At 41.9% G+C, this 18,417-nt stretch overlaps 1 protein-coding gene and 1 long non-coding RNA gene across 13 annotated transcripts in view; one reads left to right on the top strand and one right to left on the bottom strand.

Moving 5' to 3' along the window:
* Positions 1–18,417, top strand: part of RHOH (ras homolog family member H) — a 52,129-nt gene that overhangs the window by 23,121 nt on the left and 10,591 nt on the right. Inside the window, exon 1 of one of the 12 annotated variants that reach the window (XM_063808746.1) lies at positions 2,614–2,765. The exons of the other annotated variants lie outside the window; for them this stretch is intronic. The gene's annotated coding sequence lies outside the window, so the exon portion shown is untranslated. Of the gene's footprint in view, positions 1–2,613; positions 2,766–18,417 lie in introns of those variants that run through there. 12 annotated transcript variants of the gene reach the window in all.
* On the bottom strand, positions 9,016–10,061 carry LOC107974237 (uncharacterized). Its single transcript, XR_001716856.3, has 2 exons — positions 9,973–10,061; positions 9,016–9,167 (listed from the first exon to the last, which is right to left on the bottom strand). It is a non-coding gene; the product is annotated as an uncharacterized LOC107974237 (long non-coding RNA).

The following is an 18,417-nucleotide window of genomic DNA, read 5'->3' on the forward strand; positions in this document are numbered from 1 at the left end:
CTAAGGTAATACCCCTCTCCAGTTTCTTGGGATAGGGAAGGGGGTGGAATTACTTCTGACTCACCCTTACCCTTATGGGGTGCCCTTTGGGGTTCTGGCTAAAATATATGTATTGGGAAGTGGGACGCAGTGGCTCACGCCTGTAATCCCAGCACTTTGGGAGGCCAAGGCGGGTGGATCACTTGAGGTCAAGAGTTCAAGACCAGCCTGGCCAACACCCATCTCTACTAAAAATGCAAAAATTAGCCTGGCGTGGTGGTGCATGCCTGTAATCCCAGCTACTCAGGAGACTGAGGCATGAGAATCGCTTGAACCTGGGAGGTGGAGAGGGTGGTGAGCCAAAATCACACCACTGCAGTCCAGCCTGGGTGACAGAGCGAGACTCTGTATCAAAAAACAAACAAATAAGTAAAATATATATATTGGGGTCCATTAGTTTTTCCACCCTGGGTGGACTCTGACCTTTGACTTCTGTCATCCTTGCCCCATGAGGCCATCGGAACTGCAGCTCGTTTTCCGCTTTTTCATCGCCATTTCTTTCAGCTGACAAATGCTGTTTACCTCGCTGGCTTCTCCTTTATTCTTAGGTTTTGGCCTGACAGTTGCTATTTTTTTTTTTTTTTTAGCTCTTTGATACTTTTAAGAAAATGGTTTTTAGGCCATGCACAGGGGCTCATGCGTGTAATCCCAGAACTTTGGGAGGCCGAGGTGGGTGAATTGCTTGAGCTCAGGAGTTTGAGACCAGCCTGGCCAACATGGTGAAACCCCGTCTCGATTAAAAATACAAAAATTAGCTGGGCGTGGTGGCAGGTGCCTGTAATCCCAGCTACTCCAGAGGCTGAGGCAGGAGAATTGCTTCAACCCGGGAGGCAAAGGTGGCAGTAAGCCGAGATCGCACCACTGCACTCCAGCCTGGGCGACACAGTGAGACTCCATCTCAATAAAAAAAAAGAAACAAAAAATAAAAACATAAGGACTTTTCACAAAAATATGATTCTTTAGGCAAGAGGTTTATTTCTCTAAGTGTCAGTTTCTCTGAAGACTTTGAGGATTGGATTGGATATAAATTTCCCCAAGCACAATGTGTGTACCAATGGTGGGAAACAAGATCTTTTTAGGGCAAGCATTTAAAAAATGTTTTTAGTAGGTATATGTTTCTTTGAATGTTTTCAGGAAAAATTATAAGTGACAATCAAGTCTATGATTTCATCTATTTAATTGCTTAGGACAAGGCCATATGAGTTCACTTAGAGTTGATTTTTAAAACATATCACATAAATAATACTTCAAATATGGTTATCAGATGACTGAAATTTGGGGGCAGGATTAGAAGACGATCTTTCAGATTTTGACCAACTTGACTATTCTGGTCTCAATGACAAAAGGAAACAAGTTCCCAAAAGTCATTACAGTGGAATCCAATGATATTATCCAAGAAACCAATATTCCTAGGATCTTAGTTCTCCTAGAAATCTTTCTAGCATGCTGAGCAGGATGGGTTGGACACAATCCAAATCACTGGAATATTACAAATTTAAAAAATTGTTTTGAGTGGTGTGTGAAAGAGCCCTGCTCTGAGGACTTCTAGAATGAGTGAGAAGGGAACTTACAGACCTACTGAGACTTGCTCCTCTGTCAGATGTGGCAGGAGGGTCGGGGTCTTGGAGTTGTTCAAGTAATTTCATCAGTTAGGGGTTAATCCTGACCCAGGATCCAGTCCTGCTGGGCCATACTTTCTTAAAGTGACTATCCAGTGACACTAGCAAATGTTACCTCTTCCCGGGAAGAAATGACAGGATGTGTTTGTATTTTCTTTTACAAAGGATCATGCGATTTTATTTTTACTTTTTTTTTTGTTATAGAAGTGGTATATGTCTGTGAAGGAAACTCAGAAAACATAGATAAGCACACACAAAAAATTTGTAATTGCACCAGTATGAGCATTGTTAAAATCTTAGTATAGTTTCTTACTTTTTTCCTCTATTTTTACTAAAACATCAGGATTACGTTGCACATACCAATTTGAACTTGCTTTTCTTTGATCCATATAACAATGTTGTCACATACTTTTCCCCACATTATTAAATATTGTTCTACAATAGTAAGGAATTCAATGATAAAATAGGCGTATTGTCTTCCTCCCACCTTATACAAGTTATTTTGTGTGGCAGCTTGACTTGTATTTTAGAAGTAGAGACAAATTAAGGCAAAAATAAATAGAAATGGCAAATTAATTCCACAAGGAGTGTGTTTTCTGAAAGTCCCTGCTGCTAGAAACGGAGTTAGGATTATGCCTCCTGGTTTCAAACATGTCGATAATAGCTGTGTGTGCTACTCGAGTGGCGTCAAAGATGGATGTCCAACTCCATATTGGAGCTGTGAGTAACCTAGTGACAGCCACAAATCACCCTTCTAAGAGCAGGTGGTCAGGGAGCACCTTTCCAGTTTAGAGCATATACCAGTTGCTCTCCTGATGGACATCTGGTCCATGATATTTGACTGTTTTAAGGTGTGGAATGCTTTGTACAAGGTCCAAAACTTCTATCGTTGGTATGAACATTTGGGAGGCAAGTGAGTGATAATGACCCACGGCTGCCTTTTTGTCCGGCAAAGCATGGGGATGCTTTGGAGAACGGAAGGATTTTATTGAGTCCAAAGGACACTCACCTCTGGGCCTCTCAGCCTCCTTGGCCACATGGTTGTTCTGCTACTGAGAGTCTGCAGATGAGCTGGTGGTTTCTCCAAGCTTCCGAGAGCTCTCTCAGGTATTTATTATATGCGCGTTCTGTCTACAATGACCAGTGGACTCTAAACTGGGCTGGAACATGTTCCCAGGAAAACATGCCCAAATTCTGTTCTACCTTGTGTAAATCTAAGACAGGGGCTACTGAACACAGTCTTGGAAATCAGACACCTGCTAGGGCCCCCTGTGCTTAGCTTGGCTGATGAGCCCAGGCTGAGGGCTTTTTTGCAGGCATGCCAAAAAATGCAGAGCCAAGGCTGGGGGTGGAGAGGTAAGGCTAGGGAAGTCAAGGAAGGCATGAGGAACAGCTTGGGAGCGGAAAAGGTTCATCTGGTGGCAGGAGCTTTAGGCTCTCTGCTCCTTCACCCTTTTCTCTATTCAAATCTGCTCTCAAGGCAGCATGTGATATTGATGGTTCACAGAAACATGAACTACCAGCCTTGGAGGGGCCCTGAGAGCCCGTCTAGTTCAATGCCTCATTTTGTGGATGATAAAACAGGTTTGGAGTGGCTAAATGGCGTAAGCAAGGTCGTGTCACTAGGGGTAGAGCTGGGATTCAAGCCTGACGGTCAGTCCAGGGCTCTGATCACCACAAGCTGCCTCTGTATACAGTATAGTGAGAAAGTCTCAACCACCACATTGACTCTTCATTTATATTTAATATTATATTTGTATTTTAAGATTGATCCATAATGGAAGGAATTGTTTAGTCCTGTACTAAAGGAATTTAGAAAGAGTTGGGTGACTCAATCTACTGATAAGGAAAAAGATTTACAATCTATTACTAAGTGAGAAAGGCATCATGGAGTACAGTATAGTATGCTGTAGTTTGTATATAAAAATGTGTGTATGGCTGGGCGCGGTGGCTCACGCCTGTAATCCTAGCACTTTGGGAGGCCAAGGCGGGTGGATCACCTGGAGTCAGGAGTTTGAGACCATCCTGGCCAACATGGTGAAACTCCATCTCTACTAAAAATACAAAAATTATCTGGGCATGGGGGCACATGCCTGAAGTCCCAGCTACATGGGAGGCTGAGGCAGGCGAATCACTTGAACCCAGGAGGCGGAGGTTGCAGTGAGCCGAGATCGCACCACTGCACTCCAGGTTGGGGACAGAGTGAGACTCCATCTCAAAAAAAAAAAAAAAGTGTGTGTGATAATTATACACATACATTCATATATATATATGCATGTGGATTCATGTAATAATGTAATAGCTTTGGAAAAATGCATGAGAAACTTAGCCTGATGGTTGCCTCTGGGAAAATGGCCTGGGCACCATAGGAGGGAGGTATATTTTTCACTTTTATACTTTTAAAATGTTACTATAGGCATGTAATCACTATTCAAAAAATGTAAAAACATTTAAAGATGACATGTGAGCTCAAATAAGGGAGAAATATATTGCTTATTGGGAAGGCCTCATACAAGAGGTAGCATCTGAGCTGGGCTCTGGGATGGGTAGAAGTTCACCAGGAAGAGCCAGGGCAGGAAAGCTTACAGCAGCAGGATTGAAGCTGTCAAAGCAGGAAAGGCCAGGGAGAGTGTCAGCAATGTTGCATAGTCTGGAGAAATTGCAGCAAAGTAGTATGCTGTTGTTTGAATATAAAAATGTGTGTGTAATCATTATATGCATTCGTACTTACAGCATGTGAATTTATGTAATAATGTAATAGCTTCAGAAAAATGCATGAGAAACTGCATTGGCTAGGTAAAGCAGGGACAGGGCCGAGGAGAAAAGTAAAGAGAGAGAACTCGGCTGGATGGAGGTTATTTTATACTTAATATGGCATAAAGGGCTTTTTACAAATTGGCCCCATTGTCCCTTTCCAACATCATCTTCCACCTGTGCTTCAGCCACCATAACCAGCTGTCTATTCTCCAAATACCCACGTGCACACCTGGGCACCAGCCGCTTCCTCTGCCTGCATGGGGTCCACCAGTCCTATTTTCTTTCTCTCCTCCAAGACCAAGTTCAAATGTTCCTCCTCTCCCCCTCCCCACCCCACCACCCTGGAAGATTTTAACACTCTGTCCTTAGTGTTCTCTTGGCATTTTGCATTTACCTTTATTATAGAACTTGGCTGTTTAAATTTTAATTTTTTGCAGGACGAACCGGAGAGTGAGGTCATTTATACGCAGAACATTGCATCTCCTCTCTCTAATTTAGCATTTTATTCTCTGAGGTCCTAGCTATATGGTACTTTATGGTGATGAAGTACAGCCACACCATTCTGCCTTTGTGTGGCCATTGCATGACCTCTCCAAATGAAATCATTTCTTCTATAGAGAAAAAAAAGTGAGGATCAGAGACATTATTAACTAAGTAAAAAAAAATCTTTTTTAAGCCTCTGAGCCTAGTCTAAACTACATTAACATTTTCTTTATTATCTTCTGCCCCATTAGGCTCCTTAAAAGTAGGCCTAGTTTAAAGACAATTAAAGGCAGATATTCTGTCACTTTTTTTAGACTTCTATGGATTTGAAATGTCATGTTAATAGAACACTATATATGCATAAGCAATGAACTGAACCATTAAAAAAGAATTTTGCTCTGGAATATCCTGGTAGTTTCAGGGTCATTATATATTTGTTTTGCTCAGTTTCTTGATCTTTCTGATCCTTAATCAGAAGCTGAGCATCTAAGGAAATATTTTATCCTATTGCTGTGTATCTACAATATTATCTGTATAAAAAGTACATATGTCTATATTTCAAAAGAAGATTGAAAAAATTAAGAAAATCTGAATAAACTTGTGTTCTTAGATTATTCCTCTTTGTTCCTCTTCTCCCTTAGGCAATTGAGGGAGTAACTGCTATGTTCCTAGTACAATTTATTCTATAGAGGGACATGTGAAAGGTGAGCTGAGAATTCCCAGGAAATCTCAATTTACCCATCATTGCAGAGACCTTTCCTCTGCCTGGGCCAATGTCCTTCTCGGCAAGGGAAGATAGATCGCACCAGACTAAGTTTGCACATTTATCTTTCTACATAAATGGAAAACCCTTCCCAGATTGTTCAACTGGTTGCTTTTTTTCAGTTACTAGTACAGGAATACCTCATTTGATTGCACTCCACAGATATTGCATTTTATACAAACTGAAGGTTTGTGGCAACTCTGTGTTGAGTGAGTCTATCAGCACCATTTTCCCAACAGCATATGCTCACTTCATGGCTCTGTCACATTTTGGTAATTCTCAAAATATTTCAAACGTTTTCATTATTATTGTATCTGTTATGGTCATCTGTGATCAGTGATCTTTGATGTTACTATTGCAATTGTTTTGGGACATGATGAATCATGCCCATATAAGATAGCAAACTTAATGGATAAATGTTGTACGTGTTCTGACTGCTCCGGCTGTTCCCCCACCTCTCTTCCTCCCTTTAGGCCTCCCTATTCTCTGAGACACAATGATATTGAAATTAGGCCAGTTAATAAACCTATAATGGCCTCTCAGTGTTTAAGTGAAAGGAACAGTCATGTGTCTCTCACTTTAAATCAAAAGCTAGAAATCATTAAGTTTAATGAGGAAGGCATGTTGAAAGCTGAGCGAGGCCGAAAACTAGGTCTCTCGTGCCAGTTAGCCAGGTTGTCAATGCAAAGGAAAATTTATTGAAGGAAATGAAAAGTTCAACTCCTGGGAACACATGAATGATAAGGAAGTGAAACAGCCTTACTACTTGGACAAAGCTTTAGTGGTCTGGGTAGAAGATCAAACCAGCTATACAATTTCTTTAAGCCAAAGACTAATCCAGAACAAGGCCCTAACTTGCTTCAATTCTATGAAGGTTGAGTGAGGTGAGGAAGCTGCAGAAGAAAAGTATGAAGATAGCAGAAGTTGGTTCACTAGGTTTAAGGAAAGAAGCCATCTTCATAACACCAAAGTATAAAGAGAAGCAGCAGGTTCTGATGAATAAACTACAGCAAGTTATCCAGAAGATCTAGCTAAGGTCATTGATGAAGGTGGCTACAGTGTACAATAGAATTTTCAATGGAAACAAAATGGCCTTCTATTGGAAGAAGATGCCATCTAGGACTTTCACAGCTAGTAAGAGGTCAATGCTTGGCTTCAAAGCTTCAAAGAACAGGCTGACTGTCTAGTTAGGGGCTAATGCAGCTGGTTGCTTTAAGGTAAAGCCAGTGCTCATTTACCATTCCAACAGATCCTAGGGCCTTAAGAATTATGCTAAATCTACTTTGCCTGTGCTCTATAAATGGAACAACTAAAGCCTGAATGACAACACATCTATTTACAGCAATGTCTACTGAATAATTTAAGCCCACTGTTGAGACCTACTGCTCAGGAAAAAGATTCCTTTCAAAATATTACAGCTCATGGACAACGCACCTAGTCACCCAAGAGCTCTGATGGAGATGTACAAGGAGATTAATGCTGTTTTCATGCCTGTTAACACAATATCTATTCTGCAACCCATGGATCAAGGAGTCATTTCAACTTTCAAATCTTATTATTTAAGAATACATTTTGTAAGGCTATAGCTGCTATAGATAGTGATTCCTTTGATGAATCTAGGCAAAGTAAATTTAAAATCTTCTGAAAGGATCTACCATTTTAGATGCCATTCAGAACATTTGTGATTCATGGCAGAAGGTCAAAATAGCAACATTAACTGGAGTTTGGAAGAAGTTGATTCCAAGCCTCATGACTGACTTGAGGGATTTAAGATGCTAGTGGAGGAAGTAACTGCAGATGTGGTAGAAGGAGCAAGAGAGCTAGAATTAGAAGAGGAGGCTGAAGGTGGGACTGAATGTCTGTAATCTCATGTTAAAATTTAATGTATGAGGAATTGCTTCTTACAGACGAGCCAAGAAAGTAATTTCTTGAGACAGAATCTACTTCTGGTGAATATACTGTGAAAACTGTTGAAATGGTAACAAAAGATTTAGAATATTACATAAACTTAGTTGATAAAGCAGTGGCAGGGTTTGAGAGGATTAGCTCTAATTTGCAAGAAGTTCTGCTGTGGATAAAATGCATTTCATGCTACAGAGAAATCTTTCATGAAAGGAAGAATCAATCAGTGTGGCAAACTTCATTGTTGTCTTATTTTAAGAAATAGCCACAGCCACTCCAACCTGCAGCAACCACTACCCTGATCAATTGGCAGCCATCAACATTGAGGCAAAAAGATTAGGACTTGCTGAAGGCTCAGATGATTGTTAGCTTTTTTTTTTTTTTTTTTTTCAGAGAGGGTCTTGCTCTGTTGCCCAGGCTGAAGTGCAGTGGTGCAATCATAGCTCACTGTAGCCTCCCGGAGTCAAGTGATCCTCCCACCTCAGCCTCCTGAGTAGCTGGGATTACAAGTGTGCATTACCATACCTGGCTAATTAAAAAAAATTTTTTATCTAGACAGAGTCCCATTGTGTTGTCCAGGCTGTATTGTTAGCATTTTTAAGCAATAAAATATTTTTAAATTAAGCCATGTATACTTTTAGACATCATGTATAGTGTAAACATAACTTGTTGTTTTTTTTTTTGAGATGGAGTTTCGTTCTTGTTGCCCAGGCTGGAGTGCAATGGCACAATCTTGGCTCACTGCAACTTCTGCCTCCTGGGTTCAAGCAATTCTCCTGCCTCAGCCTCCCAAGTAGCTGGGATTACAGGCATGTGCCACCATGCCTGGCTAATTTTGTATTTTTAGTAGAGACAGGGTTTCTCCATGTCGGTCAGGCTGGTCTTGAACTCTTGACCTCAGGTGATCTGCCTGCCTCGGCCTCCCAAAGTGCTGGGATTACAGGCTCGAGCCACTGCTCCTGGCCAACATAACTTTTATGTGCACTAGGAAACAAAAAAAACTGTGTGACTCACTTTATTGCAAGATTCACTTTATTGCAGTGGTCTGGAACTGAACCCGTGATATCTCTAACGTATGTCTGTATATCATACCCTTCCTGGGCAATATGAACAGGCTGACCTAATTCCTTCTAATGCTGAGTGGATTCTATCGAATGGATACGGCATAATTAATTTAACCCCTGCTTCTTAATGGACCTTTCAGATCTTTCCAGTTCTTTTTTTGCTGTCGTGAATAATGTAGCAATGGAAATTCTTGCATATCTTGACTAGTTGTGTAGACACATCAGTACAAAGTGTTGAAAGAATTGGAATTGCTGGATTAAAAGGTCTCCGCATTTAAAAGTTTAATAGATACTGGCAAGGACTTAAAGGATGGAGTGGTGCAAGGGGTCCCCCCTAAGTACAGGAAGTAAGGGGGTATATCATTTATATAGAATTTTAAAACAGTAATAAAACCAGTGTGGGTCTGTTTTTTATTATCACCATGCGCTGGCAGTGAAAAAGTCAGAGTAAGTTCTTAATGGTGTGTACAGCTTTCACTAGAGCTTTGGGGCCAAGTTGCATCTTCAGCTTCTATGGCACAGCATAGTCCTGAGTTTAAGCTGCAGATTAGACATAAACAATGATAGCACAGTGATTGTAGAAACCCCGGAACAGAACTCGAGTGACCTCAATTCCGTTATTCTCTCAGAGTTTTGTATTTAAATTTGAAACAACAAAGGAGAATGCAAACTACAAAGTATAATTAATGCTGATTGGTAAGTGCAAATTTTAATTCATACATGAAATATTTTACTGAATTATTGTTATTATTTTTTAGAGACAGGGTCTCACTTTGTCACCCAGGCTGGAGTGCAGTGTTGTGATCATGGCTCACTGCAGCCTTGATCTCCTGGGCTCAAGCCATTCCCTGTCTCAGCCTCCTGAGTAGCTAAGGCTACAGGTACATGCTACCATGCCCAACTAATTAAAAGAACTTTCTGGTAGAGATGTTTGTTCATTTTTGTTTTTTGTTTGTTTGTTTTCAGACAGAGTCTCACTTTGTCACCTAGGCTGGAGTGCACTGGCGAAATCGGCTCACTGCAACCTCCACCTCCCAGGTTCAAGTGATTCTCATATCTCAGCCTCCCAAGTAGCTGGAATTACAGGCATGCACCACCACACCCGGCTAATCTTGCTGTGTTTCCCAGGCTGGTCTCAAACTCCTGGACTTGAGCAATCCTCCTGCCTCGGCCTTCCAAAGTTCTGGGATTATAGATGTCGGCCAGTACACCTGACCTGAATGATTTTTTTAAAGTTCAATTAAAAAAAAAAAAGTAACTTATTTGTTTTAAAGCTAAAGAAGGAATAAAAAATAAACAGTCTGTTCCTGATTCTTACGCATTGCTAGGAAAATAATTTTGTCACCTAGAGGAGAGAGGTTGATAGATGATCAGTTGTGGGTGTCAAATACACTAAGGACGCCGCTGGATTCTGTTCAAGTGCCCTCTACAAAGATGGTGGTCTTGTGCTCATCAAATGGTGTGTGAGAGTGTCTGATTGAGGAAGAATCTTTAAAATGCTGTAAGAAATCAGGCTTGTAGTAAGAAGGAAATCACCCACCAGCAGAAAAATGTATTTCCGGCCTTTCTTCCTCACCCTCTGCCATTGTTTTAGGATTGCTCAGTTTCATCAAGGTTTGAAGGATAGGCAGGCTCCCACTAAGAGAGAGGTAGGGAGAGGGGAGGTAGAGACCTATGAATGGGCTCAGAGGCTGGACTGCCAGAGTCTGAACCCCAGCATCTCTTCTCATTAGCTTGTCATCTTGGGCAAGGTACTTCACTTCTCTGTGCCCTACTTCCCCCAGCTGTAAAATGAGACAAAGATGATACTGACCACATGCAGTCTTGTTGTAATGATTAAAGGAGGTAATTTTTATAAAGCACTTAAAACAGCGTCTGGCAAATGTGTTTATTGTTATCCTTATCTGCTAAGGGCCAGGCATTCATCTAGGCATGGGAGATAGATTCTTTTCAGTTGCCTTAAAAAAAAATCCTGCAAACGATGCATGATTAATTCACATTTTGCAGTTGTAGTTATGTGACTTGCCCAAGGTTATACTGCTGCTCAGCAAGGGAGATGAAAATCTAACTGTGACTGTCTGGGTGCGGTGGCTCATGCCTGTAATCCCAGCACTTTGGGAGGCTGAGGTGGGCGGATCACCTGAGGTTGGGAGTTCAAGACTAGCCTGACCAACATGGAGAAACCCCATCTCTACTAAAAATACAAAATTAGCTGGGCGTGGTGGCGCATGCCTGTTATTCCAGCTACTTGGGAGGCTGAGGCAGGAGAATCGCATGAACCCAGGAGGCGGAGGTTGTGGTGAGCCGAGATCACGCCATTGCACTCCAGCCTGGGTAACAAGAGTGAAACTCCATCTCAAAAAAAAAAAAAAAAAAAAAAAAAGAAAAAGAAAAAAATATCTAACTGTGACTGTCAACTCCACAACATGGGCCCTTTGCAAACAATTGCATATCGGCAGCCTTACACATTGAAACTAAAACTAAATCACCTCACTCCTTCCAGTGCTCTGGGCTGCATATCCAGAACAAATTATTAAATGCCTTGACTTCTTTTATAGCTTAAGCAATCTGCAAGTTAAGGGGTTATCCTACTTCTAGAGAATGCTGGAAAGCTTAATGATTTCTCCTAAAAAGAGATGATCCATCTCGAAGGAAGTGGATGAGAAAGGGAACAGGTGTTTAAAAAGTATTTTTATATTAAAACTGGGAGCTGTGGCTGGGTGTGGTGGCTCACGCCTGTAATCTCAGCACTTTGGGAGGCCAAGGCAGGTGGATCCCTTGAGGTCAGGAGTTCGAGACCAGCCTGGCCAACATGGCGAAATCCCGTTTCTACTAAAAATACAAAAATTATCCGGGTGTGGTGGTGCATGCCTGTAATTCCAGCTACTCGGGAGGCTGAGACACGAGAATCACTTGAACCTGAGAGGTGGAGGTTGCAGTGAGCCGATCTTGCCACTGCACTCCAGCCTGGGTGACAGTGAGACTCTGAAAACAAGCAAACAAAAAACAAAAACAAAAACAAACAAACAAAAAACATTGACAGCTACCTTTTGAGTAAAAAGCCATCAGTACACAATAAAATCTTTCTGTGGGAAAAAGGCAAAGAAATAAAGGTTGCTACTGTGTGAATAATTTGGCATGTCTATCTAGCTATATGAGCATTGTGCTTAAAATATTAAGGAAATTAAGTATGGGCTATACAATGTAGGCATAATGTGTATCTGAAAAAATCCTGTGTAGATGGAAAGTGTGCTGACTCAGCTGGTTCAGTTTCTGGGCCTCGTGTGGGCCCCCAGCAGCTTAACCACTTCTCTCAAGTCCTTGGTTTCCTCATGGGAGAAATGAGTATGTTGAAATAGATGACCTTTCAGGCATCTCATCATGCTGAGTTTTTTTTCCGCAGCAGGGAACATGCTACTTTACATTCTGTTTAGGTTTTGCTCAGTGAAGGGGGAGTACCAGGAATTTGGGGAATTCCCAGAATACCTGGGCACTATATATATATATTTGCAACACATTTAATCAGAAAAGATTAATATCCTTAATCTCTAAAAGGATTTTAAAAGTCATTAAGAAACAATGACCGTCTTGCTGGAAAAGTAGGTAAAACCGATGACTTACAAAAGAAAAAATATATGTCGTCAAGAAACAGATGAGCAAATTTTAATCTTCACCAGTTGTAAATGAAATGCAAATGAAAAAAAATCAAACTTGCAAATATTATACCCAGTGAGAGTTGATAGAGAGATGCAGTGATAGGCCCATACATGGAATATACATTGGTTCAATTTTTTATCTCTTCTGTTCCAGCAGTTGCTCTCATATCTATTTATCCTAAAGAAATAATCATATATTTATATTAAAAATATTCACTCAATGTTGCTATAGTGAAAATAAGGAATTATTAAACTATCCAACAGTAGGCAATTGGTTAAATAAATGATGCTGTATTTACATAATGAAATTTTATGCAGCCATTTTCTATGTCAAGAATCTTGACATAGAATGTTAAATTAAGACCTAAATGTTAAATTAAGAAAAACAAGATGCCAAACCGCATATAAAGTATGGTATTCTTAGTTTTGGAAAAAAATGATGCACTGAATAAAAAACCCCAGAAAAATGTATGCTAATATTTTACAGCTTTTGGTTCTAGGTGGTAACTGATTTTTATCTTCTTTGGATCAGTGTTTTCGAAATGTTCTATAATGTGTATGTACTACTTTTATAATCAGAAAATAGGATATATAGAAATGGTCTGGAAAAAATGAGGAGAGAAGTTAGAATAGGGAGGTCATCTTCAATCTGTTTGGACCAGCAAGTAAAAGCAGGAAATGCTGTCCACCACCAATGGCTTAAATATGTGTGTTGGATGGTGGTGGTGGTTGGTGGTTCTGGGGTTGGGGATGGGGGAAACCTTGAGATGTGATGGTTTTCTTAGTCAGAGATGGCGCTTTACAGCTGGGAAGTATCCTGGACTTGGTGGAGGTCTATCCAGACATCAGGCAGATTTCATATTTTCACAGACAAAGGCTACGTTTACGTCTAAGGGGAAAACACAAAATACTAAGATAGAAACCTCCAAAGCCCCCTCACCTTTTCAGACAACAAGAACCCCCAGGGCAGAGGGTCTTCCTCACTCTCAGAGGTACTTTGACTTCTCATCTGGTTTCGTGTGGGTAATGCATTTTCACTCTTGAGTTTCTTTTCTTTTTAAGGTATTTTCATTATGACGTTTGTTCTTTTGCAAAGAGCTAAGTCTGCAGAATTCTACCCAGGGAGGGCCAAGGGAAGTTAGTGAAGGTAACGATACCAGTTAGAAAGTTGAGTTTGGGTCATCTCAGGGGCCTCCTTTGGCCTCCTTTGGCTTATGTTCTAGAGATGGCCCTTACTTCCCAGGAATAGATAGTGATGTCTTACTGAGTTGCAGGTAGAGTCTGTATTGAAGCGCAAGGTTTTCTTCCCTGACTTGTCTGGGAATCCTTACCCAGGACTGTGGCTTTCCTCTTCCATATCCCTCCACCAGGAGGCAGGCTCTAAGCCTCTGTGCTGTCATCCTTTTGCCACTTCCATGAACATGCCTTCAAATACTTGAAAAAGTCACTATAGCATAAAGTATACTTTTCTCTTTTGGTGATGCTTTTCTGCATTTTCTCTATAACCAGAGAGTAAAAATAAAACTACAGCTTGGGACCTGGCGCGGTGGCTCACACCTGTAATCCCAACACTTTGGGAGGCTGAGGAGGGTGGATCACCTGAGGTCGGGAGTTTGAGACCAGCCTGACCAACATGGAGAAACCCCATCTCTACTAAAAGTACAAAATTAGTTGGCATGGTGGCGCATGCCTGTAGTCCGAGCTACTCGGGAGGCTGAGGCAGGAGAATCGCTTGAACCTTGGGGGTGGAGGTTGCAGTGAGTTGAGATCTCGCCATTGCACTCCAGCCTGGGCAACAAGAGTGAAACGCCATCTCAAAAAAAAAAAAAAGAAAGAAAGAAAACAAAAGCCCCCACCCTTTAAAACTTTTAACACGAAAAGTTTTGAAGCTACACCAAAGAGGAGAGAATAGGCTAATATACCCCTGTATACCCACCACTCAACCTCAATAGTTCTTAACACTTTTCCAATCTTACTTGATCCATTGTTTTTGCTTGTTTTCTGGAATAATATAAAATAAATCCCTGACATCTTATTGATTTTCCTCATCAATACATCAACATCTGTATCAGATAAGGGCCTTAAAATACAATTGACAAATTGATTGATAAATAAGGGCCTGACAATACAGTTATCACCTAACAAAATTAGCAATAGTTCTTAAATGTCATCTAATACCCAGGCCATATTCATATTTATTTGAATATCTAAAAGAATATAAAAAGGACTTCTTTTTTTTTTGAGACAGAGTCTCACTCTGCCATCCAGGCTGGAGTGCAGTGGCACGATCCCCCCTCACTGCGACCTCTGCCTCCTAAGTTCAAGCGATTCTCCTGCCACAGCCTCCTGAGTAGCTGGGATTATTAACCACCATGACAGGCTAATTTTTGTATTTTTAGTAGAAACGGGGTTTCGCCATGTTGGCCAGGCTGGTCTAGAATTCCTGACCTCAAGTGATCCACCTGCCTTGGCCTCCCAGAGTGCTGTGATTACAGGTGTGAGTCATGGCACCCGGCCTGGACTTTTTTGAGTCCAGGCCTCCCTCTGTTGTCCAGGATGGAGTGCAGTAGTGTGATCTCAGCTCACTGCAGCCTCTGCCTCCCAGGTTCAAGCGATTTTCCTGACCCAGCCTCCCGAATAGCTGGGACTACAGGCACAGGCCACCAGGCCCAGCTAATTTTTTTTGTCTGTGTTTTTAGTAGAGATGGGGTTTCGCCATGTTGCGGCTAGTTCAAGACTATCCGCAACATGGCAAAACCCCATCTCTACTAAAAGTGATCCACCCCCCTTAGCCTCCCAAAGTGCTGGGATTACAGACGTGAGCCACCGCGCCTGGCTCTCAGCCTGGACTTTTAAAACTCTTATGAGTAAGAAGAAAGAAGAGGTGGCTTGGGGCTGAGGATAGCTATGAACAGCTGTGATTCAGGAGGCAGAATTATTCAGCTTTGCTCATTTCCTTTGCAAGGAGGAGAGAATGAAACAGACCTTTAAAAGGGAATCAGAAGTTGGAGTTAGTGCTTCTAGGAATTGTAAACGAATTCAGCAGTGTAGACCTAGAAAAATTTTCAGAGTCACTGATAGGGATTCACAGAAATTTTCTGTAGCTTCAAGGGACCAGCCCAGCCTTTTTGTTCCCTTCTGAGACCACATTAAAAAGACAAAACAACATACAGGAAGCACTTCTTCAAAACTGCGCAAATAGCACATGCGTATCGTGGACACATTTTTAAATGCACTTAAGCAAGGAGAAGAAAATGGGAATCACATACAACCCCAGGACCCAGAGACAAGCCAGTGGGCACCACTCTAGACATTTTCACAGCTCTGGAATCTCCTGTACAGGCCATTTTGAAACCTGCCATTTTGAAACCTGCTTTCCACCCATTTAGCTTAGGAAGCCTTTTCCTGTGTCCGTGAATAGACCCGTACGATGTTATGTTAATGGATTTCAATATAGGAGCAAATTGGTTTGTGCAAGACCCACCTATTCTTAGGTGATTTTTTTTTTTTTTGCTATACATAACATAGAAGAGAACATGTTTCTAGCTAAAGATTTCATGTCAAAGCTCATGGGAGAGGAAGATGACCCTGGCTACCCCACTTCTCTTCCCCTTCATTCAGTAAACGATAGCCTTGTCATACGACGGCAGCCTGTGGCTCTCCTGAAAGCGCTCTGTCTCTTCAGCAGGCCCCCCAGTGGGAAACACCCACCTCTTCATGGATCTCACAGATCTGTCTCTCTCCTCTGGTGCTGCCTATGTTTGCCAGCAGCTTCTCCCAGGCCCCCAGGCCTACAGCCTCAGAATCACCTTGTTTCAGGCCTGCGTGTCAGTTCCACCTCGTGGATGTTGCTGGGGCTTCTCTCCCTCTTTCTTGTCTCACAGCATCTGCTCTGGATAAAGTGATCCTTGATCCCAATGGCAGGAGCCTCCCACTTGCCTCTTTGGTCTTTCCCACCTGCAATCCAGCCTAACCTGCCACAAGAATGAGCTTCCTACAGCCCAGCTTGATCTCCCGTTCTGGGCTCCGCCTTTTAGCCCAACTGAGCTGCCTCTCACCCTTCTAGGTGCCCTAGGTTTTTCCTTCATTGCTCATGTTTCTCTTTCTTCTCTGTGCATCTCAAGCTCAGTGGTTTTAAGGGTCATGTTCTAATATCATGGCCTCCACAAAGCCTTCCTTGATTCCTGCTAGTTGCAGGTAGCACCTTTTTCCCTTTGTTGGCACTTTATTTGTTCCTCCCTCAGTTCCTTGCTGAAGTTTATGTCTGGTGTTGCCATTAGACTGTAAGTTTTTTTGAAGGCAGAAGCTGTGTTTTCTTTAACTTGGCTTCAATGCCTGACACAGAGTAGGTGCTCAAAGAGGTTAGTAACATTTAAGTTAAAAGAGAATGGATTGGTAACAGTTTTTTTATTTTTTGAGACAGGGTCTCACTTTGTTGCCCAGGCTGGAGTGCAGTGGTGTGATAATGGCTTACTGCAGCTTCAGCTTCCTGGGCTCAAGTAATCCTCCTGCCTCAGCCTCCCAAGTAGCTGGGACTATAGGCATGCTCCACCATGCCTGGCTAATTTTTTTTTTTAATGTAGACTTGGTGGTGAGGCACTGGAGGTTGGTGGGGGGGGGGGTCTCATCATGTTGCCCAGGCTGGTCTTGAACTCCTGGGTTCAGGTGATCCTCCTGCCTTGGCTTCCCAAAGTGCTGGGATTATAGGCAGGAGCCACTGTGCCTGACTAGTAACATTTTATGTGCTAAAGACCCAGGGATTTTAATTGGCTGTTAACCGATTTTAACTGGAGTCAGCTGGAGCTAATAGTGTGCTTTGGCTGCTGATGAGCAGAAGGCAACCTTGGATTGTATAAAATCACAGGCTCATCTCCCATAATCCCTCCACCGGCCACTTCCTGCTCCCCACTGAGCAGCCCACAGTGCAACCTCCCTGAACTTCTTCTACTTCCCCAAATCAAACATGTATTTTCATGCCCCTGGGCCTTTGCACATGCTTCTCCCCACCCCCAAAGCCTTTCTTCTCTGTTGCTTATCAAAATCTTACTCATCCTACAGATCAGCTGTCACCTTTTAAATGCGGGGCTCCCAAATCACCACTCCTTTCTCCCATCTCGAGAATTAATGCTCCCTCTCCTGTGTGTCTGTAGTACTGGTTCATATCATCATCATCATAGCAGCTACTATTTGCTAGTACCTGTTTTGTTCCAGGCACTGTTTTAGGCTCATGACATACACTAGCTCAGAACCATCTTACGACAGCCCCTCAAGGTAAATTATAATAATGGTAAATACTTCTACGGTACTCACTCTGTGCCAGGCACTATTCAATGTGGTTTACATGCACTACCCATTTAATTCTGTACAGCCACCTTGTAAGGTAGGTATCATTATTTTATTTTTATTTTTATTATTAAAAATAATACCATCAACCAACTCACACCAGGTAGGTACCATTATTATTGCCTATTTACAATTAGGGAAGAGGGGCTTAGAGAAGTTAAGTGACCTTTATGAGATCACATAGCCAGTGGGGCTGAAAGGCAGTATGGTTCCAGAGTCCGTGCTGTAGACACTATGCATATTTGACTTTGTTGTCAAAGGAACCGAAGCTCAGAGAGGTTAAGTAATTGCCCCAAGGTCACACATTTAAGTGGCAGACATTGGAGCCAAACCCAAGCCTGCCTGACCCCAGGTCTACGTGCCCCTTCTTACTCTGAACTACCTTTCTGTCTAGTAGGGGTTGGCAAACTTTTTTGTGTAAAGACCAAATTGAAAATATTTTAGGCTTGGTTGCAACTTTATGTTGCAGTGAGAAAGCAGTCATAGGCAACATGTCAATGAATGGGCATGACTGTGTTCCAATAAAATGCTATTTGTGAAACCTGAAACTTGAATTTCGTATAATTTTCACATGTCATAAAATATTTTCCTCCTTTGGATTTTTTTCAACCATTAAAAAATGTAAAAACCACCTGTAATCCCAGCTACTTGGGAGGCTGAGGCAGAAGAATCGCTTGAACTTGGGAGGCAGAGGTTGCAGTGAGCCGGGATCATGCCACTGCACTCCAGCCTGGGCGACAGAGTAAGACTCCCTCTCAAATAAAAAAATAAATAAAATAAAATAAAATAAA

Source organism: Pan troglodytes, chromosome 3 (assembly GCF_028858775.2).
Source record: "Pan troglodytes isolate AG18354 chromosome 3, NHGRI_mPanTro3-v2.0_pri, whole genome shotgun sequence".
NCBI lineage: Eukaryota > Metazoa > Chordata > Mammalia > Primates > Hominidae > Pan > Pan troglodytes.